This window comes from Mandrillus leucophaeus, unplaced genomic scaffold (genome assembly GCF_000951045.1).
Source record: "Mandrillus leucophaeus isolate KB7577 unplaced genomic scaffold, Mleu.le_1.0 Scaffold204, whole genome shotgun sequence".
Classification (NCBI taxonomy): domain Eukaryota; kingdom Metazoa; phylum Chordata; class Mammalia; order Primates; family Cercopithecidae; genus Mandrillus; species Mandrillus leucophaeus.
Genome location: NW_012102077.1, coordinates 2,954,830 through 2,980,137, shown reverse-complemented (window position 1 = coordinate 2,980,137; position 25,308 = coordinate 2,954,830). Strand labels below are relative to the sequence as shown.

At 40.0% G+C, this 25,308-nt stretch overlaps 1 protein-coding gene across 1 annotated transcript in view; it reads left to right on the top strand.

Moving 5' to 3' along the window:
• CSGALNACT1 (chondroitin sulfate N-acetylgalactosaminyltransferase 1) overlaps positions 1-25,308 on the top strand; it is a 296,216-nt gene that overhangs the window by 67,580 nt on the left and 203,328 nt on the right. Inside the window, exon 2 of the mRNA XM_011979620.1 lies at positions 23,863-23,957. The gene's annotated coding sequence lies outside the window, so the exon portion shown is untranslated. The remainder of the gene's footprint in view (positions 1-23,862; positions 23,958-25,308) is intronic.

Below are 25,308 nucleotides of genomic sequence, written 5' to 3'. Positions count from 1 at the left end.
AAGATGAGGCTCCTTCATAGGCACAGGCCTAAGTACATGATCCACTAATACAAGAGAGAAATCATCTTAGGTCATCAGATCATTAAGAGGGACCCTTATTTCACCACTCTCAATGAATAGATAAAAAGCCCATTCTGGCTTAGAGATTTCCCCTCTGAAAGGATTTATATTTTGATTATCAATAGGTCCTAAGTCGTTTTGGATTCATGAATTATTTAAAAGTTTATTGGTTAATATCCAAACACTTGGGGATTTTCCAGTCATCTTTCTGTTATTGATTTCTGGCTCAATTTTACTGAGGTCTGTGAACCCACTCTGTATAATTTCAATTCTTGGAGATTTGCTGAATGCTGCTTTCTGGCCCAGCATGTAGTTAATTGTTGTAAACATTCTGTTTACTCTTGAAAATAATTCACATTCTTCAGTTGGTGAATATAGTATTGAAGAGTGTTAATAGTATTGTTCATTTTTTAAAAAATGTGACAGGATATTTTGATACTGTTTATGAGATTGACTTACCAAATTCAGGTTATAGACAGGTTAAAAGTAAAAGGATAGAAACATTTTTGTTCAAAATGTTCATATCTTCACAGATTGTTTTTCCTATTTACTCTGTGAGCCCCAGAGAAAGGTATATTAAAATATCTGTGATTAAGGATTATTAATTATTATTTCTCGCTTTAATTCATTCACTTTTCTCTTTATATATCTCAAGGACACATCTAGGTAGGGTGGTGTTATTCTTTCCAGTCGATGGAAGGTGAGTGGAACTGACTCGTGTCCCTTCCTGGCTGAGATGGTTCAGTCGTTGATTAGACTTATCTTCTGCTCCTCTGCATCTGCTAGCTGGGTGATACCAGGATGACAGTGAAGCAAGAAGATGGTGAAACTGGCTGGGCGCGGTGGCTCACGCCAGTAATCCCAGCACTTTGGGAGGCTGAGGCAAGCGGGTCATGACGTCAAGAGATCGAAATCATCATGGCCAATATGGTGAAACCCCATTTCTACTAAAAATACAAAAATTAGCCAGGCGTGGTGGTGTGTGCCTGTAATGCCAGCTACTTGGGAGGCTGAGGCAGGAGAATCACTTGAACCTGGGAGGCAGAGGTTGCAGTGAGCTAAGATCTCCCCACCACACTCCAGCTTGGGCAACAGAGCGAGCCTCCATCTCAAAAAAACAAACAAACAAAAAAGAAGATGGTAAAACTACAAGATGAAAGTAGCCTGATCCTCTGAGTCACCATTCGGGGGAGACGCCAAACTCCATGAACACATTAGAGTGATTTAAAAGAGAACTAAAAGCTTTGTTGTTTTAAACCACTGAGATTTGGGGGCATGTGTGCTGCACTTAGTGTTAATTACTCCAATTAATATACTGTTGGCTATTTTTAAACACTTAAAATTATCTTTCGTATATTATCTTTGTTCTATGTTCTAAATGCTTTTTGATTTATACTAGCTACAGGAAGTACATTAAGACATGTAAGCAGTACAGTAGGAGACAAAAGCATGATGAGATCTTCACTGGTGGAGAATACACAATTTTTTAAATCCAGAATATTTTTGTGGGTTTTATGTATATAATCTCAAACATCAGAGACAGGTGTCTTAGCTAGGTGAAAGTCAAGATAGTAATCCTTTGACAATAAGGGCTATCAGGAACCAGAGGTAGTAGCTGGTAGATAATCTCAGAGGTACTACACTGTTGAAGACGTAGTCCAAATAGTCTAAGGACGAAGGTGGGCATTCTTACACTGGGAGAATGGTGCTGGACATAGAAGAAAAGACAAAGGGTTTAGCATGTGACTTACTATGCCATTGCTCATTGTAAAACATAAGATTCTCGTTTCATGGAGTAGCTGCCCAGGGACCAGATCTAAAATATGTAGCCTTTTGCCTCCAGTGATCTTCTAGACCTATAAGATGAGGCTCCTTCATAGGCACAGGCCTAAGTACATGATCCACTAATACAAGAGAGAAATCATCTTAGGTCATCAGATCATTAAGAGGGACCCTTATTTCACCACTCTCAATGAATAGATAAAAAGCCCATTCTGGCTTAGAGATTTCCCCTCTGAAAGGATTTATATTTTGATTATCAATAGGTCCTAAGTCGTTTTGGATTCATGAATTATTTAAAAGTTTATTGGTTAATATCCAAACACTTGGGGATTTTCCAGTCATCTTTCTGTTATTGATTTCTGGCTCAATTTTACTGAGGTCTGTGAACCCACTCTGTATAATTTCAATTCTTGGAGATTTGATGAATGCTGCTTTCTGGCCCAGCATGTAGTTAATTGTTGTAAACATTCTGTTTACTCTTGAAAATAATTCACATTCTTCAGTTGGTGAATATAGTATTGAAGAGTGTTAATAGTATTGTTCATTTTTTAAAAAATGTGACAGGATATTTTGATACTGTTTATGAGATTGACTTACCAAATTCAGGTTATAGACAGGTTAAAAGTAAAAGGATAGAAACATTTTTGTTCAAAATGTTCATATCTTCACAGATTGTTTTTCCTATTTACTCTGTGAGCCCCAGAGAAAGGTATATTAAAATATCTGTGATTAAGGATTATTAATTATTATTTCTCGCTTTAATTCATTCACTTTTTTCTTTATATATCTCAAGGACATGTTATTATATGCATATAGATTTGAATTGCTATATCAATCTGATGACAATGATTCTTACCTTAAATTCTAGTTTGATTAAGCTTTCCCAGTTTTTGTTTTGTTAGTGTTTGCATATCTTTTTTATCCCCTTACTGTCAAACATTATATATCCTTATGTTGAAGGTATGCCTCTTTTTTATTTATTTCACTTTAAGTTCTGGGATACATGTGTAGAGTGTTCAGGTTTGTTACATAGGTATACATGTGCCATGGTGGTTTGCTGCACCTATCAACCCGTCATCTAAGCAGCATACTTTAATTTTATTTTATCTTCTGTGTCAATCTTTGTCTTGTAATTGGGGTATCTATTGGCCTTTAATAGAATTACAGATTTAGCTTTCAATCTGCCATCTTACTGTTTAATATCTATTTTTCTCACCCATTTCTTGTTTATTTTTTTCTCCTTTCTTATTTTCAGTTAAGTATTAGTTTTTGATTCACCCCCCTTTATTAGCTTGTCAATTACACATTATTTTACATTCTTTTAGTGGTTACCTTAGAGGGTATGTATTTATCTTTGACTTATTAAAGGCTAATATAAACTAGTACTTTTACCACTTCCTGGACAATGCAAGGGCCTTAAAATACTTTAACTCCATTTATACCCCTTTCAAATTTATATGCTAGTATCCTGAATAACTTCTAGGTAACAGTAAAAAGTAATAATATGAATGGGAAGTGATGAATCTTGAATATTTAATCCTTGTTTTGAAATATAATTTAGTTATAAGTTCATATGATTTCCTTTAAACAATGGTTACATTTAACAACTGGCTTGTAAATTTCCTGAAAATTTAATAGTTGTCTCTCATGAACCAATAAGATCTGGGTCAAGTGCACTACTGAGTGAAGTCATTACACAGAATTGTAGCCAAGTTTAATAAAGATAGTTCTTGGAATTACATCTCAGCATTCAAACATGGGTATATTTAGGATCCCTAAACAATAAAACAACCACCGTGTTCAGTCAAGTCCAACAAATAGGGACAAATTTTAATGCCTTCTGGAGGAAGACATTGAGAAGTTTAGTAAATGTGAAACAATGAAGTGCATTATACCTGTATTACAAAAATATTACATAACCGTGTTCCACTGTGCATTTCTTCCAAATTCTGTGTTAACCAGTGGTCATGTTGTAGCTTGAAATTGGCCACAATGGACTATTTACTTCATGGAAGTATTGACTACATATCAGGACTTGAGTTATTGTTTGCTGTGTAGACTTAAGAAAATGATGAAGAAAATTGATTAAACTTAATAGTATCTGTTGTCTGTAGCATTACATCGTGAATAGCACAAAAAATTGTGAAAAATATTCTCATATTCAGAAACAATGATCTGACTCAGCAAAGGAATCACTCTTGCATTGATGAGTGAATGATGTGTTGTTTTACTCTTCTATTTTTATATTTTAGAGACAGCGTCTTGTTCTGTTGCCCAGGCTGGAGTGCTGTGGTGTGATCATGGCTCACTGCGGCCTCAACCTCATGGTCTTAAGAGATCCTCCTGCCTCACCTTCCTGAGTAGCTGGGACTGCAGGTGCTTGCCACCACACCTGGCTAATGTAAAAAAATATTTTTTGTAGAGACTGGGTCTTGCCATGTTGCCCAGGCTGGTCTTGAACTCCTGGCCTCAATCCTCCTGCCTTGGCCTCCCAAGGTGCTTGGATTACACATATGAGTCACTGTGCGTGGCCATTATTCCTAGTAATATATTATTAGAAGAAAATATCAACAAGTATTCATGTTGGAAGTACACTTGTTCATCATATGCAACCATAGGTTTTCTATAGATACAATAATTTTATAAAAATTAACAAATCAATTGGTTATATGGAATTTAGGATATGTGACACATTCCTAGCTCAGTAAAATTTATAATAAACTTGTGTATAAAATTGAAGATATGCAGGGGTTTTTTTCCCCCCTTGTTGAGCTGGTTGTTAAACATTTGCCAGCACACCCCTGACCTCACTCCTTCAAAACTGCACGTAAAAAGTTTCATCATTGTATTGACTGACTTTCTTAAGAATCGTAGGATGAAAATTAAACAGATGTCACTCACTTAAATACAGTAATTACTTCTTTATTGGTTCTAGTATTCATTTCTTTATTACGGTTTTCCTGATAAAGAACTCAGACTAGTTGTTCACTTTTCATTTTTGTAAAAATGACCAAGGCCTCTAACTTCTCACAACATTTTTACAGTGTTAAGTTTCTGTTTATTCAGAATGCGAAATAGATGATACTCTTCCTTTTGCCTAAAAGACTTTTCTGTTACCGTAACATCAGCTTTTAAGCTTTTGCTTCCCACTGTTCTTCTAGCAGACTTGGGGTGTGAGAGTATCTCACAGCCCCCACTTGAGGGATCCATGTTCCGTCTGATGCTCCTGGTGGGACCTGAGAAGGAGCATCTGATGATAACTTTCAGTCAATGGCTACCGACCAGAGTGTTAACATTCTTTCTCACCCACTACCCATAACTAGCGATATCTTAAAAATAAAAGCTAATATGTTAAAATTTAAAGGGTTGGCCATGGTGGCTCATGCCTGTGATCCCAGTGCTTTGGGAGGCCAAGGTGGGAGGATTGCTGGAGGCCAGGAGTTGAAGAGCCACCTGGGCAACATAATGAGACTCCCATCTCAACAAAATAAAAATAATAAAGAAATGAGCCTGGTCTGGTGGTGGATGCTGTAGTCCCAGCTCCTCAGGTGGCTGAGGTGGGAGGATTGCTTGAGCCTGGGAGGTCGCAGCTGCAGTGAGCTATGATCATGCCACGGCACTCCAGCCAGCCTCAGCAACAGAGCAAGACCCTTTCTCAAAAAAAAAAAAAAAAAGATTTATTCTTCTCCAAACCTTGGAAATCTTCTACTGAATGGTAACAGTGGTTTAATGAGTTATGGGCCAGACTCTGTATTTTGTGCTTTTTTGTTTATTTTTAATTTTTGAGACAGAGTCTTGCTCTGTTGCCCAGGTTGGAGTACAGTGGTGCAATCTTGGCTCACTGCAACCTCTGCCTCTCGGGTTCAAGCAATTCTCTTGCCTCAGCCTCTTGAGTAGCTGGGATTACAGGCACATACCACAACTCCTGGCTAATTTTTGTATTTTTAGTAGAGACAGAGTTTCCCCACATTGGCCAGGCTGGTCTCAAACTCCTGACCTCAAGTGATCCGTCTGCCTTGGCCTGCCAAAGGGTTGGGATTATAGGCGTGAGCCACTGCACCCAGCCTACTTTCTTATAGAAGCTTCCTGGTTAACCTCTTCAGGTAGCTCCCATTATTCTCCTCCTTATAGAAATTAAAGAACTAGAATTTAAAAGGATTATTTGTCCAAGGTCTCAAGTGACCCGGCTGGGATTTGAGCCCGAGTTCTTCTGGCACTATAATCACTGCCTTATACTGCCTCTTGTCAACAAGTCTGATGTTACTCTCTCATCTCTCAAGTAACCTCATTGGCCTCTGCCTCCCTTGTTGTTATCAATGTTTATTTAGTATTTGGAATTCAAAATCTGAGGACAGGGCCATTTTATTACTGTGACACGAATGTGTTCAATGGTTCAGAAATGTATTTTGAAAAAGAAGAAAGTGAAATTTTGGGAACACTCCTCCCTCTTCCTCACCCTGTGTGAGAACAGTCACTGAGCCCTGATTCTATGCCTAGAATATCTCCTGAACCTGCCCCTAGTCTGGCGCCAGTCCTTCTCAGTTGGGTAACTGCTGGAACCTTCTGCTTGTTTCCACACCTCCAGTCTTCAACTCTCCAGCCCAGCCACATCATGGATTCTGAATGAGCGTTTAAAACTATGTCACAGATAAGGTCATTGCGACTGCATTGTGCTTAGGACATGACTCCATCCCTTAGCAGAGGTTCCCAGCCTTTTCTATACACTCACTCCCTTCCATATTCGCATAGGCATCTGAAATTCCAGCCGTGTTGAGCTCCTCGCAGGTTCCAAACTCTGCCGTGCTTTCTCATGTCTGTCCTTCTTTCCAAGGCCGCCCCCCTCTGGCCCCGTCTAGAATGTTCTTTTCCTATCTCCCATGTCTTATCTCACCTGCACTCCTACTTGCCTTTCCTGACTCAGATTTGAGTCTGAGTAGTCTAATCTGATCAGATGCTCTTTCCCTTTGCTCCTCTGTAGCACCCTACTCTCGTCTTCCCATAACCCAGAGTCTTCTGATTTATGGCAGGGGAAATAATCTGTGAGTTCTCTAGGAGGGCAGGGTTTGTAGCCCCATCACAGAGCCTGACAGTTGTGAGGTACACAGTACGTTTATGCTGGAGGAATGGGGCATGAGAGATTTGTCTGTTCGGTCACCTGCCGTCCATCCCATTAAAATTTTCTCTTTTGGCAGTAAAGAATTCACTGTGGAAGAAAATGAACGATGGTGATAATTACATTATGTAAATCCAGCAAGAAGGAGAAATTTAGAAGGCACTTAGAGATGCAACTGTGCCTGGAAAATGTGCTAGCCCGGGGCTTGGGAGAGTCATGTTCCCCCTGTGAACTGTGGTTTCTAGGACAATGAGAAGCTGGGTGCCATGACTGCTAGGGTTTTCTTTTCTTTCTTTCTTTTTTTTTTTTTTTTTTGAGATGGAGTCTTGCTCTGTCACCTAGGCTAGAGTGCAGTGGCATCATCTTGGCTCACTACAACCTCCCCTCACAGGTTAAAGCGATTCTCCTGCCTCAGTCTTCTGAGTAGCTGAGATTATAGGTGACCACCACTGAGCCTGGCTAATTTTTATATTTTTGGTAGAGTTGTGGCTTCACCATGTTGGCTAGGCTGGTCTCGAACTCCTGACCTCAAGTGATTCACCCGCCTCAGCCTCCCAAAGTTGTGGGATTACAGGTATGAGCTACTGCGCCCCACCAATTACTAAAGTTTTCTTAGGTCTATGCATGCCAACCCTGCAGTCACAGTACGTAGTCCTCTGTGTCATAATTTTTAGGGTATGTATTTTGCAGAGACATATCACCCTGAGCAACCTGGATCTGATTATTTCTTGGCAATAATGAGTACAAATCTCATTTTAAGCATACAGGCATAGCTGGTTGCACTAATATTGCCTGTAATCACAATGCTTTGTGGGGCTGAGGCAGAAGGATCATTTGAGGCCAGCCTGGGCAATGTAGTGAGATCCCATCTCTAAAACAAAAAAATCAGCTGGAAGTGGTGGCAAGGGCCTGTAATCCTACCTGTTTGAGGGCTGAAGTGGGAGGATTGCTTGAGCCCAGGAGTTTGAGGCTGCAGTGAACTATGATCACACCACTGCTCTCTAGCCTGGGCGACGGAGAGAGAATCTGTCTCTAAAAAATAAAAAAAGTATATAGGAATATAATGACTTTTATTAAGTTCCTCTTTTAAAAGCCTATCTATTCTTCCTTCAGGGTATTAAATAAATGACATGTTAACATAAATCGGCACATTTTTATTTTAAGATATCCTAACATGTCAAAATATATAAATCAAAATGAATGCAAAGTAATTCAATGAAGATACTTTGGGAAGCTACTCCCATGAGTCTGCCTTCGCTTAAAATATTTTTGGAACTTCTTGTTCAGAATTATCCCAGAGCACTTGGCACATTCTTTTTTCTAACATTGGCAAATCTATATCTCTGTAGGACAGATTTTCGAACAAAATGGGCAATTGAACTGTATTTTTGTGTTTATTAATTTACTCTGCTTATGTGTGGAGAGCATAGAGTAAAGACAAAATGAACACAGTCTATACTCTGGTTAAACATTGTGTTAGGGTGTTCTTGCGTTGCTATTAAGGAATATCTGAGACTAGGTATTTCTTTTTAAAGACAAGAGGTTTAATTCAGGAGTCCTCAACCACTGGGCCACAGACCCATACTCATCCATGGCCTGCTAGGAACCCGGCCCCATAGGAGGAGAATGGCAGGCGAGTGAGCGAAACTTCATTTGTATTTACGGCCACTCCCCATCTCTTGCATCATGCTTAAGTTCCGCCTCCTGTCAGATCAGTGGTGACATTAGATTCTCATAGGAGTGTGAACCCTATTGTGAACTGCACACGTCAAGGTTCTAGGTTGTGAGCTCCTTATGAGAATGTGGTGCCTGATGATATGTCAGTGTCTCTCATCAACCCCAGATGGGACTGTCTAGTTACAGGAAAAAAAGTTCAGGGCTCCCACTGATTCAACCTTACGGTGAGTTGTATAATTATTTTCTTATATAGTACAATGTAATAATAATAGAAATAAAGTGCATAATAAGTGTAATGAGTTTGAATCATCCCCAAATCATCTCCCCCAAACCTGCCCCATCCCCGTAGAAAAATTGTCTTCCACAAAACCAGTCCCTGGTGCCAAAAAGTTTGGGGACCACTGGCTTAATTGGCTCACAGTTCTGCTGATTGTACGTGGGTGACACTGGCCTCTTCTTAGCACTTGGGAGGCCTCGGAGCTTTTACTTTTGGTGCAAGTTGAGGCAGGAGCAGATACATCACATGGTGAGAGCAGAAACGAGAGAGAGAGAGAGACGGGGGAGGTACCACACACTTTTAAACAACCAGATCTTGCAAGGACAGCACCATGGAGTTGGTCCTAAATCATTCATAAGAAATCTGCCCCCATGATCCAGTCACCTTCCAGGAGGCCCCACCTCCAACATTGGAGATTACATTTCATCATGAAATTTGGGGGCACAAATGTCCAAACTATATCAAATATTAGCCAGTCCTTGAATGAAAACAAAAATCATGGGGTTTTGGAGCCTGAAGGTGACAGGAGGGTCAGGATTCTACAATTTTTTTTCTATGACCCCTCATCAGTGCCTGGCGATGGTATTTGTCTGAGTCTGAATGTCTGGATGCCTGAATTTGAGGAAGCTGCGTCTTCTAATGCCATGTTTTCTTTTATCTTGGACTTGAGGCTCTCTCTTTTTTTAAAAATAGGAACAAATAGCATAAAGAAATAACTAAAGATCTTCCCTAATTTAACCAGAGTATTTCTTTTTCTAGTTTTAAAAATATCATATGAATATTTAAGATAAATTGAGATCCTACTATATATATATCTTGTGCCTTTCCTCTTTTGCCTAGTGTTGTATGATAACATTGCCACGTCATTAAATGCATTTTGAAACTTTTTTTAATGGGTGCATTTCATTCAATCATGTATATCCACCGTGTCTTGGTCATTTTCCTATTGTCTTCTTCAGAGTTGATGATATGGATATGCCTATTTGGCTGTGCCATCTATGTTAAAAGTATTATAATTAAAATACCTGTTTGATAAGTTAAAACTTCTTCATAAAAATGAAATTTTTATGAATGAGGTTGACGTTTTTCACATGTTCTTTGTCCTGTTAAATGGTCTTTTGATTCATATTCTGGATTGTTTGATATAAATGTTGTCATTCATCTTTTCTTCTCATTTACGCTTTTTGGATCCATTTTGCTCTTCTTGTTTTTGCTTTCTGAGTCAGTTGACTTTGGGTCTGTCTTGTAAACAGCATATAATTGGATGTTGAGAATCTCTGTCTTGGTTAGGGATGTGTAACCTATTCGTGTTCATCACATTTCACAGGTCTAATCTGTTTTCAATTTTTCTACTTCAAATGTTTCTTGAAATTCTCAATTGCTTTAGTTATATGGATTTTTTTTTCTTATGATTTGGAAGACATATCCGGTATCTATTCTGTTTGTGCTAATTTTGTAGTTTTTAAAAATGAAAATGGTTGGTTTGACTCAAAGTAGCTCTGAAGTTAATCTCAAAGAGAGGGTTCAAAAGAAGTCATGAGCAATAGGGCATTCTTGGAATGTGTCCTCCCAAGGACACCACTCGGAAGGGCAAATTCATTTGGTTGGAAAGTGTTATGTATTGATGGAGATGGAGCCTCACTCTGTCGCCCAGGCTGGAGTACAGTGGCGCAATCTGGGCTCACTGCAACCTCTGCCTCCAAGGTTGAAGTGATTCTGCTGCCTCAACCTCCGAGTAGCTGGGATTACAGGTGCACGCCACCATGCCTGGCTAATTTTTGTATTTTTAGGAGGGATGGGGTTTCACCATGTTGACCAGGCTGGTCTTAAACTCCTGACCTCATGCGTCCACTCGACCTCCCAAAGTGTGTTGATATTTTTATGTTGAAAAATAGTGTTTTACATTAAAGTCAGTTTGAGCATTTCTTCACCAATATTACCTTTTGTTTACTTCAACACTTGTTTAAGATAAAAACATCAGTGAAAAACTCTTTAGCAGGCCTCCTTTCTCTGTTACGCATCCTGTCTTCTTTGTTAGTCCTCACTGTGTCTGCAGTACAATGTGTAGAAGTAACCAGCCAGTGGCCAGCAAGGGCAGCACCGTGTAGAAGAAATGCTGTGAATTGTTGTGTCTTTAGTCACTTTCCTTCTTGCCTTCAGTTTCCACGTCTGTAAACTGAAGAGTTTGGAACACATAAACTATGATGTCACTTCTAGTTTCAACCTTCTGTGATCAGAGTTTATTAAACACCTATTTGAATAACTTCAGTACTGGGCTCTATATAGAATAGGAAGCATAAAACCAATCTCTGTTGAAAAAGAGAAGATCCTAAGCTGATTAAAAAAATTCTTGTGTCTTGATCTATGTGATGGTTACAGAAGGGTATAATATGTAAAAACTCATGGAGCTCTATCTTTAAAGATGATCGTACTTTACTCACCTGTGTATTGATAACTCAGTAAATAGGAAAACTGGAAAACTGAACATCTCCACCCCACCAGAAAGAAGAACAGAAACTGGCTAACTGACAATATGTTTAAACATTGTGTTATGAGGCAGGATGGTATAATGGCGAATCTACAAAAAGTAGACAATGAGTTTGAATCCTGACATTACATATTAGCCTTGGAATTTCGCATACATTATTTAGCCTTTTGAGTCTCAGCTTTCCATTTTTTAGTAAAGGTAAGATTCGTAATAATGACTTTATCAGGCAGTCAGGAGTATTGAAGGAGTTATGAGGCATATAAAGCACTTGGCATATAATAGGTGATCAATACACATTTTTAAAGGGGGGCAGTAAGAGTATTACACAAAGGTGACAGATTTCAAAGAACTAAAAGATTCTACATCATTCTTTTAGTAGAGCAAAGTCTTTGGGATCTTCCACAGCAATGAAACTTGTTAACTTTAACACAGCACTTTCCAGAGTCACTTGATCATAGAAGCTCTTTTTTTCTAAATACCACCTCTCAGGAATAATTAATGCGTTAGTTGATGTCTGGGACTCCCCTAACTCAGGAGTCCTCAAACACCGGATGGACGCTGGTATACAAGTGTTCTCCCCAAATAAAATCACCCTAAAATAAATACAACCCAGAAATCTCAGCATGAAAGAGACTATGAAGAAAAAGCTAGGGTCATAATTTTGCTGGTGACATTGCAAATTGCTAATACCTCTTTTGGAGAGCCACTTACAATAATAAAAGTGATTTATAATAAAAGTCACAGGGGCTGATTATGGTGTTAAATATATTAACCCCACTTTTCAGATTATAGCCTAAGGAAAGACCTCCAGTAGGAACAAACAAAATTTATTTGTTCAAAAATGGTTGACTGGGTTATAATAATGTGTAGAGACAACCAACTGAAAGATGGCTAATTGAAGTGCTTTAGCAAAACAATGGAATATTGCACCATTCAAAATGACAGGTATATGGACTCAGTAGATATATGGAGACATCAAACAAAAAGTTAGAAAATAGTGTGTGCATGGTGAACACAACCACAGAAAACCGGTCTGTGCAAAGATAAAGGTTAGAAGTGAATTTTGTAAATCTGGTTTGATGTAGGAAAGGGATGATCTATATTTTAATGTTTGATTTATTACAGAATCATTGCTAAATGACTCAATAAAAACAAAGTATTAAATAAAAACAAAGTATATGTTCTGAGCTAGAACAGGATGTTTATGAAAATAGGTGAGAGTATGTAAAATATAAAATAAAAATAAAGAGCTGACATATAGGTAGAATTATAGAAAAATAGACATGATACGCCTTGAAATTTTATAGAGTTTTGTCTCACCAATGCATTGTGAAAGTAGTTATCACACATAAGAAGTGTTTTTCCGGAAAGAATTTTCAATTCAGTGAAAACCCCAAAATATGGAGATGAAAATTCATGAGAGAAGTTGCTCTTAAAGATATCAAGTTCCCCGTCAGCTGCGCTTTTTTTTTCCAGCTGCTTTTCCTCTTTTTCTTTTGTGATAAAGGAGAAGGTTTTATAGATGCTGAAATGGTTTACCACTGCCTTATTTAGTTGCTCTCCCACTTTTATGTCTCCCCAAAGGGTCACAAAATCTATCCGTTTAAAAAGAGAAAATGATGTGTTTTTAGTGCAAAGAGAGAATAGCCACTTTAAAGAACCAATAGGAAGTAGAAATAAATGGAATCTCGCAACTTTAGTTCACCACGTACTAGCACTTTTGATCACCTCAGATGTCAGAAGCTACACAAGGAAAATGGAATGAGCTTCTGGGTGGGAGCTGCCTCCTTTTCACCCCTTGAAAGCCCAAATTAACTCTTGCATGCTTATCCAGTGAAAAAGATGGTTAGAGGGCCTTAGCAGAACAGGGAAGTCACTGGTTGTGGGACCCTCCTCATTTTTGGGGGGCCTTTATGGGTGTTCCTTGTGAACAGATGATCTTGAGGAAATAATGAATAATCTTGCAAGATATGGCGGGGATGAGGAGGTGGCTGGGTGTTTCAGGGGATGAAGACAGCTGTGTATTTGAAATGTATTATGTTCATTGAGAATTTTTTTTCAACTTTTTTTTTTTTTTTTTTTTTTTTGTGAGACAGGGACTCACTCTGTCATCCAGGCTGGAGTGCAGTGGTGCGATCTTGATCTTGGTTCACTGCAACCTCTGCCTCCCAGGCTCAAGTGATTCTCTTGCCTCAGGCACCTCAGTAGCTAGAATTACAAGCATGCGACAACACACTCTGCTAACTTTTGTACTTTAAGTACAGACAGGGTTTTGCCATGTTCCCTAGGCAAGTCTCGAGCTCCTGGCCTCAAGTGATCCACCTGCTTTAGCCTCCTAAAGTGCTGGGATTACAGGCATGAACCACCGTGCTGGTCCCATGGAGAATTTTTAATCCAAGTTGTAAAATGCCGGAAGTGTTCCTCAAAAGAGGACCAGCAGAATCACAAAGCTGGAAGGAGTCTTAGAATTAATCAATTAGTTCGAATCCTTAATTTTTACCATAAAGGCAGCAGATCCAAGCAGGAGACATGACTTGCTCACATTTACAGTCATCAGTGAGGACATGACCAAAACCAATTCTGTTGATTTCCGGCCATATTTTTTCCTGCTATAATTCCCCTTGCCTTCCGCCATCACTTTACCATTGACCGTTTGTGCTACTACCATGCAAAAGATTAGCGTTCAGACTTAGAAATGTAGCTATGCAATGAAGAAAGAGTCTCTTTCAGCCATCAGAGGTATGAGTCAGCATACAGGATCTTGTTTATGAAGAAGAGGGTCAGAAGTTTGATTTCAAGAACTCGACTCTGCATTCAGACCACCTGGGTTTCTATCATAACTCCACCACTGGGGTGGTGGGGGACACTAAGCAAGTTCTTTAATGTTCCTGAATGCAGGTATCCTTAGCTATAACATGGAGAGTCATGATTATACACATCTCTTAGGTTCTTAGGTGAGAATCAAATAGGACAATCCATTAGATTGGGGTGTAGTTTACAGCAAGTGCTCAATAAATGCTAGCTAGCTATTTTTTTTACTACTATGAAGGTAGTTGTAACTATTTCTGTCAAACCTTATACCGGGTGTAGTGGTGCACACCTCTAATCCCAGCTACCTTAAAGACTTCAGGAAATGAGAACTATATGTCTTGGAGTTGATGAACGTTAACTAGGCACAGTCTTTCAGTGCTCAGAATGACTTTTTCAGTGTTGTGAAATCTCCTGGACTGCCCTGAACCTGAAATCTGCCTCTGGTAGTCTCCTGTGTCTAGTATAGCTTATATTTTCTGTAGCTTTTCATACAACAGGTATATTTATTACTCGCAGTTTTAACTATGTCTTGTTTTTATGAAATGGGAAAAGTTCTCTTGTCCCCTTTGCAGGGCGTGCGACAGGGGGAGTGGCTTGCTGCTTCAGTGCCCCACTGCTCAAACCTCTAGAGGGGCATACAGATGGGCAGGCTGTGGGGCTCCGGCCCCACTTCTCGGGGTGGATGTTGACAGCTCCTGAGGCCCCCGTGGGCATGTGCTACCATGTGCTCTTTTAGTTTTGCCACCTGTAGGCAGCTTGTGTTAACCAGCTCCGTTAAATCCTCCACCTTGTCTCAAGGACAGAAAGCTTTCCGTATCCTGGTTTCTTGCTGGAAGAATCTGATCACATGTGGGCTTGGAGGATGAGTGCAAGGTGTTGTTGAGTGGAAGTAGCTCAGGAGAAGTCAGAAGAGGATAGAGTGGGAGGGCTTTCTTCGGGAGCTGGGCCACTCAGTGACCTGGGCTCCTCAGACTGCCCCAGCCAAACTCTGCGTCGTTCTGCTTCTGCTGGTTGGTGGCCTGCTGGCGCCTGTCGGTAAGTTCCTCTAGATGTCCATCGCCTGTAATTTTCTCCGCTGATTTCCTCCTCTCAATATCCACCTGTCTCTGCCTTGCTAGGGTGTTGGGAGTTTTATAGGCACAGGATGGACTGTGGCAGGCTAGGGTGGTCTTGGGAAATGCAGCATTTGGGCAGGAAATGCCTGTCCTCACCGAGATCTATGGGGGTTGGAGCCCTAGCCAAGAACCACGCCTTCACCTCTACCCAGCACTCCCCGTCCCCTCTTCTGTATCTTTTTTTTTTTTTTTTTTGAGACAGAGTCGTACTCTGTCACCCAGACTGGACTTCAGTGGCACGATTTTGGCTCACAGGACTCTCTGCCTCCCAGATTCAAGCAATTCTCCTGCCTCAGCCTCCTGAGTAACTGGGGTTACAGGCATCTGCAACCACACCCGGCGAATTTTTATATTTTTAGTAGAGGCGGCATTTTAGCTATGGTTACAGGCACCTGCAGCCATGCCCGGCTAACTTTTGTATTTTTAGTAGAGAAGGGGTTTCACCATTTTAGCCAGATTGATCTTGAACTCTTGACCTCGTGATCCACCCACCTCGGCCTCCCAAACTGTTGGGATTACAGGCGTGAGCCACTGAGCCTGGCCTCTTCCGAATCATTTAAAAGGACCATGCTCTTCCCCTCCCAGCATGTCTTTTCCATATCATTTAGATATTTTCCCCATTGTATAGCTTTATTAAGATATAATTGATACTCAATAAACTCACATATTTAAATCAGGCAGTTTGATTTGTTTTGGCATATGTATACACATATGAAACTATTACCAAAATCGAAAAAATATATATCCCCAGAAGAGGTTTCATGTGCCTCTTGGTAATCTGACCCTCCTGCTTCTCTGGGTCCTTTCTTGCCCCTCTCATCCTCCAACCCCCATCCCCAGGTGAACACCGATCTGCTAGACTTGTATATAAATGGAATCATACAGTATGTATTCCATTTGTTGGGTGTCTTTCCCTTGGCATAATTATGGTCAATGCTGATATGCGTACCAATAGATCATTCCTTTATATTGCTGAGTATTCCAATGGTGTTTTCTTTGTTAACTGTTGACCCCTGTCTTGCTTACCTGGCTGTGGTGTGGAATGAAAACACATTGAAATGATTTAAAAATATTTATTGAGGAAACATCTGTGTTTCCCATTTATATTTTTAAACTTCATTATCTAGTATGCATAGCAAATAATATACAGCAATTATAGGATCCTTGAGGGCAATATCCATTTACATTCTGTATGCATAAATCTTTTTAAATGACATCTACAAGCAATATTACTATTTATTTATTTGAATCTTGAGATTAAAATTGTTTTTGTGCCTCTGTCAATCTCAATATTAAAAAAAGTATCGTTCAATCTCCATATTAAAAAAAGCATCCTTCCATTGGCCTAACCCAATGGATTGATTGAATAAATTTAATTATATAAATATTTACACAGAGTTTTCATTTTCAAGGGGAAAGATTTATTCTGTTAATGTTAGAGTCTTTTTTTGGAAAATGTGGACAGTATGTTCTCAATTCCCTTGCAGTTGGAGCGTAACACGAAATAAACTCAGAAATTGATACAGCAAAAGTAATACATTTGCAAGATAATGAGAGACCATTTGGGAGGCAAGTCCATTTTTGCAGTGACTTTCTACCTTCATCATAGCATCTCTCAACTGTTGACATTCCTGCATCTGGGAAGGAAGAAGATAAAAATTACCATTCGAAATGCCTGTTCAAGTTTGGCGAAAGATTTAATTTCTTCATCTATCACAGTGTCACCAGCCCTATGAATACTATAGATCAAGCCTCAGTGCCAGAAATACGGAGACTTGGCAGAGTACAGGGTAGAATTCAGCCAGAGGGAGTTGTAAAGAAGCCAGAGAAAACAAACTTGACTCCTCCTGCATCTCAAACTTGTGTTCTAGGCAGTTGTCCTAAGTGTTGTCTTTGCCCAAACAGGCTGAGAGTGTGGTCATTTAAAAATTGAACCAGTAATGGAGATACATGTAGTGACCTTAAAGATGCCGTGGAGACTGTAGCAGTGCATAGATGTTTGTTAGAATAATAAAAAGTAAGTGCAGTTTCTCTGCTGGAAGGTAACTTTGGAGATCTGTTCCATACTTCGATTTTGCAGGTGACTTGCTCAAGGTCACACAATTATTTCATGGCAGAACGGGGACCGAACTTGGCATTTCTGAACCACACACCTCTGCCCTCCCCATACTACTACTTCCATTGTTGTGTTGGAGTAGGTGTGTTGGTGTATAAGGTGTGGGAATGTATAATTTTTTTTTTTATTTTTGGGCTGCCCCGTACAGCTGTCCCTGTTGCCTGGGACCATGCATCCTAGATGAGCTATTCTTGATCATCGTATCATCTTTGGGAGTGAGTTAACTTTTCTGAATGAAGGGTTGTGCCTGCCTAACTCAGCCAGCTATGTGACGGAAAGGCCACAATGAGAGGTGACATTTGGCTAATGAATTAACCATGGTTGTTCTATTTGATTGTCTGACTACTCTTTATCAGTTAGTCTGCTGAAGTCTTTATACTCTGGAAGTCTACAACTTGAAGCGTTATAGCAGTTCCCTTTTTAAGCTTCTCTTCCCTAGTCTTAACATCTAAGTCTCACTGCTGTCTGCATTTTCATCATTTATCGGTGTAGCTTGTTACCATCTGTAACATCTCTTCTTACACACAGGGATTCTTGGCTAGGGGTGGGAAGACAACAGATAAAGATCATCCTCCCTCGGTGAGAATCACAGATTTAGTCCAACCTCTTCATTTTACAGACCGGGAAGTGGAGACGCATAGGAGTTAAGAACTTGCCTAAGATCTCACAGTAACTCATTTAGGATGAAAAGCCAAACTTTGTGTTCTGGACAGGATTCAGTGCAGCTGATCTCCCTGAAACACTGTTCAGGCCTCATTAGACTCTGTGATGGCATCTAGCACCAGCTGAGCATCTGTAGTGTCTAATAACGGCAGGGCTGGCCCAGAAGGATTTACTGGAAGAGGGTGTCTAATAAAATGAACAATTACATGTGGAGTGTAACTATGGCACTGCAGACTGTTTGCTGGAAAATAGCTCTTTTACGGAGGTCCATCAACCGTCTGTATCTTCACTGATTGAGGAGAAAGATTGTGTTATAGCCAATGATGAACAGAAGCAATTTACTTTCTTTTCAAGAGACTAGTTACAATGCGCATCCTCTCCAGCCTAAATTGGTCAGTGCTTTTTTATGCTGTAATAGCTTATCACTTATATCTCCAGTTAGCCTCTAATGGGAGTCACTTCGTTCTCCATTATGTTAGCGGTTCCCATGTTGACAATGTGAAAACAGTTCAACTCCAGAGCATGCAGGGTCCCCACTGTTGAGCTTTGGAGGTACTTGGTAAATCTTTCAAGTAGCAGGAAAATATTATTTGGTATCCTTTAAGGCAATAATGGACTCGTACCTTTTTAAAGAGACTTCAAGTAATATAGTAGCATAAATTTGTTATCTGAGATTATCTCTATTTATGGAGGTAAGAAATTGAAGAAAATCAGGGTGACCCACTTGAGTGAAAGGATTAAAATGAAAAAGGAATTTAAAATAGATACCTTTCCGTTGAGTCTGCATCCTGTAGTCTTAAGACCAGGACACCAGGATCCTGTTTTTGATTTGACAAAATAACAGAAAAGTAATCTTTTAGGGGAAGAACTCACAACCTTTAAAACCAGTTGTATTCTCAAACATACTATTTGCAGTAAAATTACTTAATGTAGAAGGAATGTGGTTAAGGATATTGTATAGTAACACACAATTTATAATGTGTGACATCCAAGAGGCCTTTCTTTTCTGAGACATATTTTTGAGAAACATGATAATTTTAGAAGTTGACTGTACGGTTCCTGACCCTATCCCTGCTCTGTCCTCCAGTGCCATAACATAAGGGACTTCGTTGATTTAAAGAAATGAAAAAGTAACCATTAAGATTTAAGTACATATAAATTTTGTGTATGTATAAAATTAGCCACATATGCACAAAGAAGATCTCACTGGGAACCTTTAGTTGGCAGACACATATCTCATCTCGTGGTGTTTTTCATTTGTTATTTTAGGCATGCTGATGGTGAAGAGGGTTTTCAGTCTTCCGTTTTTAATTTTTACATTTTGAGAATCAGTGTGTCTGACACAGACATGGTTTAGATGGTCTAAAGATTTAAGGTTTTAAATAGATGCAGGTGAGTAAGCCTTGGAACTTAAGGCAGCTGGATGGATGTTTTCACACTGTTGGATCCATTGTGTTTTTGAAGCCCTTTGGACATTACAATGCTGAGAACTTTCACTTATTAGTTGTACATTAAATAGGATGAGTTTCTAGATGCTTAAAATATTATTGATCTCAATGTACTCCTTTTCACCATTTTTAATTGCTCTTTTCCGTGGATGATTTTTGGTAGACTTCTTTTAATATGATTAAAAGCAGAGTTATTTATAGGGGACTGCTAATTAATGTCTGCCAAACTCCGTTCTTTGCGGGTGGGGCAGGGTGGAGCAGGGTGGACTTCCCAGTCTTTAGAATCCCAACTGAAAATCTTCCAGAATCGGCACTATTCACAATAGCAAAGACTTGGAATCAACCCAAATGTCCATCAGTGACAGACTGGATTAAGAAAATGTGGCACATATACACCATGGAATACTATGCAGCCATAAAAAAGGATGAGTTTGTGTCCTTTGTAGGGACATGGATGCAGCTGGAAACCATCATTCTTAGCAAACTATCGCCAAGAACAGAAAACCAAACACCGCATGTTCTCACCAATAGGTGGGAACTGAACAATGAGATCACTAGGACTCGGGAAGGGGAACATCAAGACCCAGGGCTTATTTGGGGGGGGGGGGAGGGGGGAGGGATTGCATTGGAAGTTATACCTGATGTAAATGACGAGTTGATGGGTGCTGATGAGTTGATGGGTGCAGCACACCAACATGGTACAAGTATACATATGTAACAAACCTGCACATTATGCACATGTACCCTAGAACTTAAAGTATAATAAATAAATAAATAAATAAATAAATAAATAAAAAGAAAAACTTCCAGAACCAAGTCTAGAATTTTTCCATGGATGGTTTCTCAGCCACTCTCACGCACGTTGTGCCTCCTCTTACTCGCTTCTTACTGTAACTGACACTTGTGATGACACATGAGCTCTTCCATAATGCTCATTCGGAATCCTCACTCTCTGTGCCAAGCTATGGAGAATATACTGGGTATCAGAGGACAGGGGAAGGGACTGAGACCTGGACACAAGAATTTATTTATTTATTTATTGGAGACAGAGTCTCACTCTTTCCCCTAGGCTGGAGTACAGTGGCACGATCTCAGCTCACTGCAGCCTCCACCTCGTGGATTCCAGTCATTCTCATGCCTCAGCCTCCCGAGTAGCTGGGATTACAGGCGCCTGCCACCATGTGCGGCTAATTTTTATATTTTTACAAAATTACAAAATAACAGAAAAGTAGTCTTTCAGGGGAAGAACTCATGACAGGGGTTTCACCATGTTGGCCAGGCTGACACAAGAATTAAGACAGAGGGATGTCATTGTCACTTTCTGAATTGGACAAAGCAAGGTTTTGTATCTACTCTAACTGCATTTGCTTTGCTGGATTTAGTTTTTGCTTTTGCCACATACTTATTGTCTATTTCTTTGATACTCAGAAAGTGTGTGTTTTTGTCATTGTGGTTTCTTAATGAAGGAATGATAGGGGATCAGGGGTGGGTTGTGTTCCTGAGGCCAACATGGCAGCCTTAGGTTGCTGGCAGCGCACCTAGCTAGCTGCCACTTCCATGCAGCTGTGTTCTGTAAGCCCCATACTCACTTTCAAAGAATCATACATGAAGGCTAAGTCTTTCAGGTAAAGGAGTGTTGCAAAGTCAACAGAGTAAAGGCTTTTTAGAGTTTGGTTTTGAAAGTTAGAAAAATCCTGATTTCACCATGTACGAGCCCAGCAGGTTACTTCACACCTTTGAGCCTCATTTCTGCATTTGTAAAGTGGGAATACTAACGCACATATCCATAGCATTGTTGTGGTTAGAATGAACTCGTGTGTGATATAGCTTGCATGGTGTATGGACACATTGTAGATGTACTGTTGATGTTCCTTCTCCCTTCTTCCCATAGAGCATCTGTCCGCTTGAACACACCCACTTCTCATGAGCTGTTAGTATACTTGCAGGCCACCTCCTGGAATTTTCCGTGATGGTGTTCCCTTTCTACCCTGATTACCGAGGGGGGTCTTGGCAGTGGGTTTGCCTTTAGTCTCTATTTTTCAGTTACTAGCTTGAGATGACTCTCCTTTGGAGGAACATGTTGCTTGGAACAGCTAAGGAGATACATTCTTTCCAGAGCTGAAGAGCAGACTTTTAATAAATTCCTTCACTGGAAAAAGAGGGAGGAGCTGAGCCATGCCGTGGCTCTGAACCTGCAGTTTGGTATAGCTAGTACCACACACTCCAGGGCTGGATGTATGTGGATTACTGTGTGTAGATGAGAAAACTGAACAGTTCTTCAAGTTGCTGGAGTAAGAAGTACAAATTAGATTATTAATGATTATGTGGAGGTACCAGCTGACAGTCTATTTGTTTTCATTATTAAAACAAGTGTGGTTTTGGATTATGTAGATTTCCCCACTTTTTACTTAGATAGTCAGGGGTATTCATGAAGGATATCCATAAAGACCATGCCAGTGATTGAGCCTCCAGAGCTGCCCCCTGCAAGCTAAATCACAGAAAAGAAAATTTAAGTGGTTGAGAATCAGAATGTGAGATGGATTGGAAGCCAAATTGTAAGCTCATTTCAACTCCTGGCCTGCAGGCGCTGAAGTAACATTATTTGTTGTGGGCGACGGAAAACAACTCAGATTCGAGTCCAAGTGATTATTCCACTTAGGCATCGCCGCCTTGCTGCCAACTGCAATTTGATTTAGACACAGATTGATTGGCCAGGCAGAGGCGGAAGTGGGTGGTGAGAGCCGCGCAGGCACCGCAGTAGAGGCACCGAGTTGGGGCCGAGAGCTGGCCCCGGGCAGTCGCGCAACCCTCTCCAACACTAAACCCGTGGTGAACTGGGGTGAGAGTGTGTGGGTACGAAATAGACTCTAAACCTCTATAGTGATACACTTCACACTTCTGCTGACTTTGTTCCTGTCAATGAGTCAGAGAAAACCTTCAGGGAAGCGTTTGGAGGCCATCCCCATGGAGAAAGTGGGGACCAGCTGTCTGTAGACCTGAGACTTAGCAATTTTCCTTTGGAGCTTTCTGGGCCTGTTTTTCTTTTCTTTTATCTTTCTTTCTTTCTTTTTCTTTTTTTTTAATTCCTGCATGTGAAATGGGAGCAATTCTGTGTGTGTGTGTGTTATATACACATTAAATAGCAAATATATGTATATTTGTGTATATGAAGATATTTGTATTTGTATGTGTATATATAATAGCAAATATATGTAGAGATGTGTATTTGCTCTTACTTGAATTATAAAGACAGATAGGATAAAAATTCTGACAACCCAGGAAGGAGGACTGTGCCTTGACTAACTGAAGAAAACGTTATTGACATGAATTTAACCGGAAGGGCTTCGTCCCTTTCCAGAGTATTTTCCCCTTGCCCTTCATTCCAGAGTATTTTGCTCGCACCTCGTTCCCATTCTGCTTTTATCTAGTTGACACGTCGATTTCCTCCAGTGATATTTCTAAAAGGTAGGGACGGCTGGGGCCCATTGTCACGCCCTGCAAGTTGCGATCTGCAGACAGAGGCAGGGCTGGTCCGGGGTTTCATGCCCCCAGGGAGCAGGGCACCCGGTGGGACTGGCGCCCACCCTCTCCTCGGGTGTCGTGCTCCCTGGGAAGCGCCTGCCTGTCTACCCGGGGAGCGGGAGGCTCCAGGCGCGGCAGGGGCGCCGTGGACAGATGCGCTCGGTCCTCACCAGCGGCGCTGCGCAGCAGACCCTGCGGTGCCTCGGGAAGGCGGGCGTTCCTCCCTGCTCCCACCCTTTCCCAGCGTGTGCACTCGATTCTTCCCTGGGGAAAAGAGGAGGCTTTTCTATTTTTTAACATTTCATTTCACGAAACCATTTTTTTTTTTTTTTTAAGTGGTGGCGCTGAACACAGTCTTTGCAGACGGGGGCAGCACTTTCCCTCCTGACCCCAACCTGGAAACCCCAGCGTGACTTCAGCGCTGTCAGAGCATTGGAAGCAGAGCCGCGAGTTAGGAAGCGGCTCGCTGGCAGCTGGGCACGTTTCTTTCTTGCGAGGTTGGCTTTTTAAATTTGCTCTTTTTCACGTGAAAATGTTCAGCTTCATTGTTAGACGCCTTTAGACATGGTTATCGCTATTTAAAGCCTTGATTTTTTTTTTTTTTGACAAATAGTTTGCATTTTATTCATTGAAACAGAGAACAAACACCATCCTGCTTTTGGGGGTAATAGTTTCAGATGAATTGTATTTTATATACTAAGTGATTTAAAATTTTCCCATTTTGTAATATCACATACATTTAAGATATGGAAATTTACAAGGGTTGCCTTCTGTTTTTATTTTATTTTAGGTGGCTTCCTATTTCAAGGAGACATGCCAAGGTAATTTGGACCCAGAGGAGGAATGATGTAGCTACCTCCAAACCTTCCCTTCTTAAACACCCAGGTAAGTGAATGTTTTTTCACTCAAGAAACAAACCTTTGCATGGTCTGCTTTGTGTTCAATATTCTGGATATGTTTGAAATGTATGAAATTTCATTTTACTTTCAATAGTTTATTTAGTAACAAGTTATTACTTCAAGATAATGATACTTCTTCCAAAATAATACAATTACTTGACTCCATTGAATCCTTTTCATTCACTTTTTAAAGGCTGTAACATCTACATCTACATCTAATTTTGCCAACTTTTTAAGGATTTATCTCTTCTCTGAGTGGCAAGTGACTTAAACCAATCATAGAGCTGGAAGAGCTACATCTTTTTGAAAAAGTTCACTTACGTAGGAATGTTTGTTCTCCCATTGGAAACTGGGACAGAATATTGAGCTTTTTAAAATAGTCACCCTATCATCAAACAGGTACTCTAATTTTGACTTTGCTGCAATATAATTATTTAAATACCATGGTTTTGGAAATTGATGAATGAGCTTTCTTTCTGACTTACGACGTCTTAGAGGGACACTGTCTAGAACTCTTTGAGAATAGTACCCTTATGGATTGTCAGCTTGGTTTTAGTCTGGGGACAAATGAAAATCTCTGGAATGTTGTTTTGGTTCTGTTCTTGTAACCAGTAATTTTGAGTTTCTATGCAATAAGATATTTTATTATATCTGACAAGACTAAACTTAAAAAATACAAAATAAAACAAGTACTGCAAAATATCATTAATGTTGACATGCGATGGTATGAAACAGGAAGCTGTATATATGCTTCCTAGCTTCAGCAAAGAAGTCTTTTTTTTTCTAGAACTAATTCAATAGGCATAAAAATGAAAATAGGTAAGCTGCACTCGACATATACGTATCTTCAGAAAGCCCCCTTCACCTTTCTTCTTCATTTAACAAATGTCTATAGAGGTTTGCTTGACGGTTTTGCTTTTTTTTTTTTTAAACTTTTATCACACTATTAAGACGAAATAATGGAAGTCAAAGTAGTTAATGATTTGGTTTTGCATTAGTGAACTGCCCTGTACTTAAATGAGGGTGTGTGTGGAGTTTTATAAAGGACTGTATTTCAGTTACTAACAATAGAAAAAATAAAACACAACCTTGGCTGAAAGTTAATAATACAAACAAAAATAACTGAAGGAGAAGTCCTCCCAAATCCTTTTCTAAGTAGAAAGTCAAGTGGTTAAGAGGCTTAAGTAATTCAGGGTCAACTTGAAGGGCATATGGAACTGTCCTAATCTTGGGCCTTGTGATGTTTAATGTTTTTGAGAATTACTTGGATGACGTAAAAGAGAACGATGTCATTGCAACACCATGTAGACCATAATTAGTAAGACTTTGAGATAATG